The sequence below is a fragment of the Dioscorea cayenensis genome, unplaced genomic scaffold (genome assembly GCF_009730915.1).
Source record: "Dioscorea cayenensis subsp. rotundata cultivar TDr96_F1 unplaced genomic scaffold, TDr96_F1_v2_PseudoChromosome.rev07_lg8_w22 25.fasta BLBR01000186.1, whole genome shotgun sequence".
NCBI classification, from domain to species: Eukaryota; Viridiplantae; Streptophyta; class Magnoliopsida; order Dioscoreales; family Dioscoreaceae; genus Dioscorea; species Dioscorea cayenensis.
Genome location: NW_024086577.1, coordinates 33061 through 40515, shown reverse-complemented (window position 1 = coordinate 40515; position 7455 = coordinate 33061). Strand labels below are relative to the sequence as shown.

At 42.7% G+C, this 7455-nt stretch overlaps 1 non-coding gene across 1 annotated transcript; it reads right to left on the bottom strand.

Annotated features, from left to right (window-relative positions):
- Positions 1-561: 561 nt before the first annotated feature.
- LOC120253743 lies at positions 562-668 on the bottom strand. Its single transcript, XR_005534388.1, has one exon. It is a non-coding gene; the product is annotated as a small nucleolar RNA R71 (small nucleolar RNA).
- Positions 669-7455: the final 6787 nt, after the last annotated feature.

The window sequence follows — 7455 nt, the reverse complement described above, 5'->3', positions numbered from 1 at the left end:
GTTCTTATTGTTTCTTTTCATTGATTTCAGCTACAGGTTATGACCCGAGGGAACCCTTCGACATTGGTTGAAGAATATCCTGAAATTGAGCGAAGAATTTTTAGAAAGGGCAAGGAACCTGTGCAGGAACAGAATTTTCCAGCTGAAATAGAGGTTGAAGAATCTGAAAATATGGCAGAACAAGGATGGCAACCAAGAACACTTTTAGATTTTGCTAGGCCTACAATTCATGGGACACAATCGAGCATTGTTAGGCCACCAGTAGCAGCCCAGAATTTTGAGTTAAAGCCGGGTTTCATTCAAATGGTTCAACAGTCCGCACAATTTAATGGGTTAGCAGATGAAGATCCAAACAATCATATTGAGAATTTCCTAGAAGTTTGTGATATGTTGAAGACCAATGGGGTTTCAGATGATGCAATTCGCTTGAGGGCTTTCCCATTTTCATTAAAGGGAAGAGCCAAACAATGGTTCCATTTATTGCCAATAACCTCTATCACAACATGGAACGAAATGACCGAGGTTTTCCTTGCAAGGTATTTTCCACCGGGGAAATCGGCAAGGCTTCGTAATGAGATATCATCATTTGTTCAAATGGAAATTGAATCTTTATTTGAGACTTGGGAATGATTCAAGGACCTCTTGCGGAAGTGTCCACAACATGGGTTCCCCAATTGGATGGTCATTCAATCATTTTACAATGGGTTGAACTCGAGCAACAAACAACTTCTTGATGCCGCCACGGGAGGAACATTGGGAAACTAGACCCCCGAAGAAGCCCGACAATTGATTGAGGAAATGGGTTTGAATAGCTACCAATGGAATGTAAGAGAAAAGAAGAAAGTGGTCGGACTCCATGAGATTGATGCGGTTACATCTTTCGCAGCCCAAGTCGAGGCATTGATCAAGAAATTGGATACTTTGACTTCATCAAAGGTAGCCGCAATCACAAGTTGTGATGGTTGTGGGGGTTTACATATGCCATCCGATTGTCCTATCTTGATTACTACTTCAGCCCCAATTGAACAAGTAGATTTTGTGGGTAATTCGGGAAGAGGACAAGGTAATCCGTATAGCAACACCTATAACCAAGGATGGAGAAACCACCCAAATCTCTCATGGGGCAATCAAGGATAGAAAAAGACTGCTGCCCCACCAGGATTTCAGCAAAAACATTCGATTCCGGAGAGAGTTTCATAAATATAAAGGGTTTTGTCAAAGTTTATTCAATCAACCAACACAAGATTCCAAAACATAGAGGCAACACTCCGCAATCATACTGCTTCTTTACACAATTTGGAGAATCAAGTCAGACAAATAGCGAAGTTATTGGCGGAGAGGCCTTTGGGAAGCTTACCAAGTAACACCGAGACTAACCCAATGGAGCAAGTGAAAGCGATCACTTTGAAGAGTGGTTGAGAGCTCCAAGAAGAGCTCACTACTGAGAAAAATTCTAAAATTCTTCAAGCTAAAACCCCCACTGGGAAAAATGCTGAAACTTCTCAAGAAACACCAAAAGATAAGGTACAAGATAAGAAAAGGGGCCAGCTGTGTCACTCCCTTCATATACTCCATGGATCCCTTATCCGGGGCTTTTGAAAAAAGAGCAAGTGGAAGCGCAAAATAGGAAATTTCTGGATCTATTCAAATAGCTACACATTAACATTTCCTTTGTAGAGGCATTATCTCAAATGCCTCGTTATGCAAAGTTCTTGAAGGGCCTCATGACCAATAAGAAGAAGATGGAGGAAAGTGTGGTTGTGGTTTTAGAAGGGAATTGTTCGGCAATGCTTCAAAAGAATTTGCCAAACAAAATGAAAGATCCAGGATGCTTTATCATACCTTGTGCAATCGGATGTTTGGGGGAAGAAAAAGCTCTGGCCGATTCCGAAGCTAGTATAAATGTCATGCCGTACACATTATTTCAGAAATTGGGGTTGGGAGAGCTAAGGCCAACTCGCATGAATTTACAGCTGGCCGATCGTTCTGTTCATCATCCTAGAGGTATAATTTAAGATATTTTGGTAAAGGTTGACAAGTGTATTTTTCCTGCATATTTTGTTGTGTTAGATGTCGATGAAGATGCGGAGATTCCATTAATTTTAGGAAGACCTTTCTTAAGAACATCGAAGGCTCTTATTGACATGGATGGAGGCAAGATGACATTGCACATTGGAGAAGAAAAGATCACATACCGTCTCACCGAAGCAATGAAGCACTCTCTTGACTTTGATGATACTTGTTATTTTTTGGATGTCAACGATGAGATTTCTGATGAGTACCTAGAGGAATTTTTAAATCCGGATCCATATGAGGAGTGGCCGGACATTAAGGAGGAGAAAATGATCAATTGTGAGAATCAAGTCCTCAATGAGCAACTTCAAGGAGGATTTTTGAAAAAGATTTTTTTGCTGAGTCAATAGGCCGAGACGTCGTCACCGAAAATATTCCAACACATTAGGGGACAAGCACACAAAGGAAGAATGTAACATTCCCTCATTCGGTAACATATTTAAAAAATTTCTCCTTGAGTATGAAGGATTTCTATCCATCATGTGTGCAGGTTGCTAAGAAAGAGTTTTTTCATCTTTATGAGCCACCATGAGGTAGGAACAGGTACGTCAAGCTAAGTGACGTTAAATAAGTGCTTCTTGGGAGGCAACCCAAGCTTTTAATTAGTTCTTAGACTTAAAATTTAAATTCCGCAGTAATAAATTCATGAGTGTGTGACTTGATTAATTTTTGTTGATCGCTACTGTTTTAATTGAATTTTTCGGTGATTTAAATTGTTGTTCATGTGTATGACTTGGTTTAGGGTGAATTTAATGTTAAATGTTGAAAAATTGGTGTTAATTTGGAGCTTTAGGCCCTTTCTGGACTGTCTGCAGAATTTTTGCAGTCCACAAGGTCGTGTGGAATTTCCACGAGGTCGTGTACAATACCCACGCAGGGGTGAGGAAAATCTACCCCCCATGTGCCTATAAGAAAATGAAGGGGCACTATTCATCATCTTCAATTTTCAAAGAACCCTTACATCTTCCACCCTTCACTCCTATAAAACTCAAGTTTTTATCTCTAAAACCAATTGTTTTCAACTCTTTGGAGGATTAGAGGTGATTTACCGGAGTTAACACCGAGTTTTCATCTCCGATTTGCTCCGGTAAGCTTTCACTCCCCTCCATTCTTTCCATGTTCTTCAAGGTCATTTTCATGGAGTTTTCATGGTATTTTTATGATAGTTCTCATAGGGAGTCATGCTAGACACTTCTTCAATGTATGAGAATGATTTGTTTGAAGCGTAGGAGCCCAACTCCAGCCAAGTCACCGAAGTCCGGCACCTACACGGTCGCGCTGCCTGCCCACGCGACCACGTGGGTTGGCTGCGCACAGCCCACAGGGCCACGCTCACACGTTACCCCCTTTGCCGAGAGCCGCCCCAACCACGCCGGCGGCCGTGGGCTGCGGGCCCTAGCGATGCCGCGGTGCCGAGGGCAAGCCACGAGCCCGCGAGGCTGGTCCGGGTGGACGCGTGGCTACACAGCCTGCGCGCCCGCGTAGCTCGCCCACGCGGGCACGTGGGTGGCTGACAGAGACCAGCACGCGCCCACGCGGGCGTGTGGCCTGTCCACACGCCTGCGTGGGTTCGGATAATGGCCAATTGGCCCTGTTTTTCCCCCTGCTCACTGCCCTCGCGCATGTGGTGCCCAGTTTACACTACATTCATGCTGAACTGATGTTTTTAAGTGTTTTCTTTACAGATATGGCACTACGGACCAAGAGGGTGGCCTAGAAAAGTCCTCGCCATGACAGGGAGCGAATCCCACCACCAGTAGTCGAATTTCCTGACCCCGTTCATCAGCAACGGTTCGAGCGCCTTCAGAATCTCAAGATTGGACAATCACGATTTATTGACTGGGACGCACTAGAGGATATTGGTCTTGGTGAAGAGGTCAGGGAACTAGTTATTGTGGGAGGTTGGGATCGACTGTTTGCTATTCAAGAGCCCGTCATACGAGATATCACCTTGGAGGTTCTTACCTCATTTTCCTTCGATCATGACAAAGTTGATATCAGTATTGACACGGAGGATGCATTTGTTTCCGAGCCTTCGGTCAGCTGCATGGGATGTCTTTGACCCAGTTCTCGATATATCTCGAATTGTACGATCAGGACTGTGTTGATAATATCAAGTACACACAGCTCCTCACCGATTATCCTTATGAACTCACTCCGGGCCAAGTTTTCCATTATTTATGCGGTGGTCATTAGTATATGCCAGGCCAATCAAAGGCCTCTCTGCTTACACGACCGGCACTCAGGTACATTCATGCTATTCTTAGCCGGTCGGTGACAGGTCGTGGAGATAGTACATGCTCACTTCGTAGGACTGATCTTTTTTATCTCCACTCCATGGCACATGGAGTACCTCTCCATTTGCGATATGTTGTCACCGATTATCTTCGCCATTAGAGTGAGTATTTGCTGTTAGGAACATTATTTGCGGGACCCTATATTACTCGTCTCATGTTCAAGATGGGTTTGATCCGCTCAGTCACAGGCGAGGAGAGGATTAATAGCCAAGCACCATTGGGATTAGTCACTCTTGGTATTATGGGCATTGTTAGACGTACAGACTCAGGAAAATATGCATTAGTAGAGTTGTCATCTGAGGATGATGAGGAGCCTGCTGAGGCCACAGAGGCACCACCTGCAGTCGAGCCCGTAGTCCCTGAAGCAGCACCGGCAGCATCAACAGATCTTGAGTCATCTTCCACTTGATTTCACGAGCGTCAGGCTTGACTCGAGGCTGTCGTTGCTACCATCCTTGAGAACTAGGTGTGGATTCTGGAGCATCTTGATCGTATTCAGCGGACTCTTGACGAGGAAGTCTCATCCGCTTCTGTGCCAGCACCTGTACCAACACCAGCTCCAGATACTGACGCTTAAGGCGTCACACTCATGAGACCTTTATTTTAGTTTCTTGCTCTTATTTGTTTTGTTAGTAGCTTTTAGACTTTTGCACTCAGAAAGGCTTCGCCTTCTGACAGTTATCTTCATGTCTTTATTTTGTGTGAGTATATGCTTTATTGTGTTATTTGTATGAACTCGTATTTTCTTTTCTATCTTGTTGAGCTTTACTGAACCCCTTGTATTCCGTGCAGATGGCCTTGCGAGTGATGTTGATGATATTTTAGTCATAGAAACGATCATGTGACCTTGTCACATGGTCGTGTGAGCTTCACAACCCGATCAACGCATACACCCATGAGTTAGGCTTCACCAAACGATGAATGAGGAGTTCAGGGGAGTATTATTTTAATTGCATTCCCACACACATTATGCTTCCATTGATGCTATTTTATTGGGCTTACATGCGTACATTGAGGACAATGTACATCTTAAGTGTGGGGCGGGTTCACCTTATACATAACTTTGACTTATGTTTTCATGAGCATGCTCTTGTTGCCAATGAAGTTCACTTTAGGGTTAAGAGTTTAATTCTTAGTTTTTGGAGGTTGTAAACATTGGATTTGATCATGCTCTAGTTTTCATCCAATTTTCTTGGATATTTTTGTCCATTTGCTTTTTGTGCACTTTTCTCACTCATTAGACCTATGAAGACTCTAGTTCATTATGTTTGGGACTTTAGTGTGCTAGTTTTTTTATTTGATTCAGAGGAAAAATCAGATTAGAAAAAAATTTAAAAAGAATTGGAAATTGTTTGTTGTTTGTACATAGGGGGTGGAAAGAGCTACCACCCATGATGTATGTAGCTACTCTCATAAGTCGGATACTTCTTATGCTCTAATGAGAGAAAGAGCTATCTCATGGGATGTGTGAAAGCTACCATCCTTGGTAGAAAGAGCTACCATCTCGAAAGTGTGAAAGCCACTCGGGAGGCATCTTGGGAAAGGGCTACCTTGGAGGTTGTGTGAAGCTACTACCTATTCTTTGTGTTTATAAATAAGTCCCGTGTTAATAAGAACTTAGTAGCAGACATAGTGTTGACATGAGTTGAGTTTTTCACACACACACACACACACACGCATTCGGATTTTATCACTTTCACTTTGATTGGATTGTTTGCTAGAGCATTGATTGTTTTGTCTAATGTTTGACTCTCTCCATGACTTTAGAATGTTATTCTTGTACTCTTTTTGGTGAATATAAGGCCAAGAACTTCTCTTTTCTTTCCATGAGTTTAATGTTTAATTTTTCTTGAGGACAAGCAAAGGCTTAAGTGTGGGGGAGTTTGATAAGTGCTTGAGTAGGCATATTTTTATATATGTTTTACATGCATTGAGCATCATTTTTATCATGGTTTATGTCTTATATTGTGTATTTGGTGTTCTTTTATGCATGTAGGTTGTGAATGCCTTGAAGACTAAAAAGGAAGCAAAGATAGGCTATAAAGACACAATGTTGGGAGTTCTTATTCAATTGAAGGACCAAGACATGAGAGGAATTCATTAATGTGGAGATGTGTTCCAACTTCCAAGAGGATTCAAGTCAATTCAATAGTTGGAAGGGCACAAAGGCAGCCACATCTTCATGTTCCTTCTCTTTGTGAAGATTGGAAGACCTTTCAAAGATGCGTCGATGAAGAAAAGTCTTATAGCCTACCACATGGACGTGTGCTCGGACATGTGGCCTCAAGAGAAGAGTGTTTGGACCACGTTTTTTGAAAAGTAATGTAGCAAACCCTGTAGCAATTTTACTACCCACGTGGAAATTCCTGCAGCCCACATGGGCGCGTGGAAAATCCACATGGGCACGTGGGGGCATGTGACAGGCGTGGTTTTGGGCTTTAAATACGCTGTTTGCCTTATTCTTTGTGGACTTTTTGCGAGGCTTTTGGCGAGCAGTTTGAAGGCAAGGCGGCTAGGGTTTTGGAGGAGGTCTTTGGCGATATTTGGGGGCATCCATCACAAACTTTGATCGATCATCTCTCCGTCATAGCATAGAGGAAGCCTTCAGTGACCTAGCTTTGGAGAAGGATTCTTCATGACGTTGGGCGACCCATCAAGGCCATCATCACGAATTTGAGGGGGTTTTTCTTCATGGTTTTCATTGCTTTTCATTGTATTCACCATTGTTTTGTAACTTGCTCCATAGAGGGCTAAACCCTAGTAGGTATTTGGGCATGTGAACCCTAGGATCTATGTTTTTGTATTGATTTGCTTTATGTTTCTATTAAATCCGAGTTGATTTGAGTTTTAATCTTGTATTCCCATTGCTTGCTTGTTTTATTAATCCTTATGGTTGATTGGATTTGCTTGATTTGTTACTTTGATGAGAGAGAGGTCTCCATTAGAGTTAGAACTTCAAGATTAAAGAGGGTTGAGAGGGTGAGTCATGAGATAGTGGAGTGTCCCCTTTCCCTTCCGATTGAGTGTTTCCTATCTCTGTATTTCCTAGACTCTATGCAACCATATTTTGTGTGAGGCGTGAGAT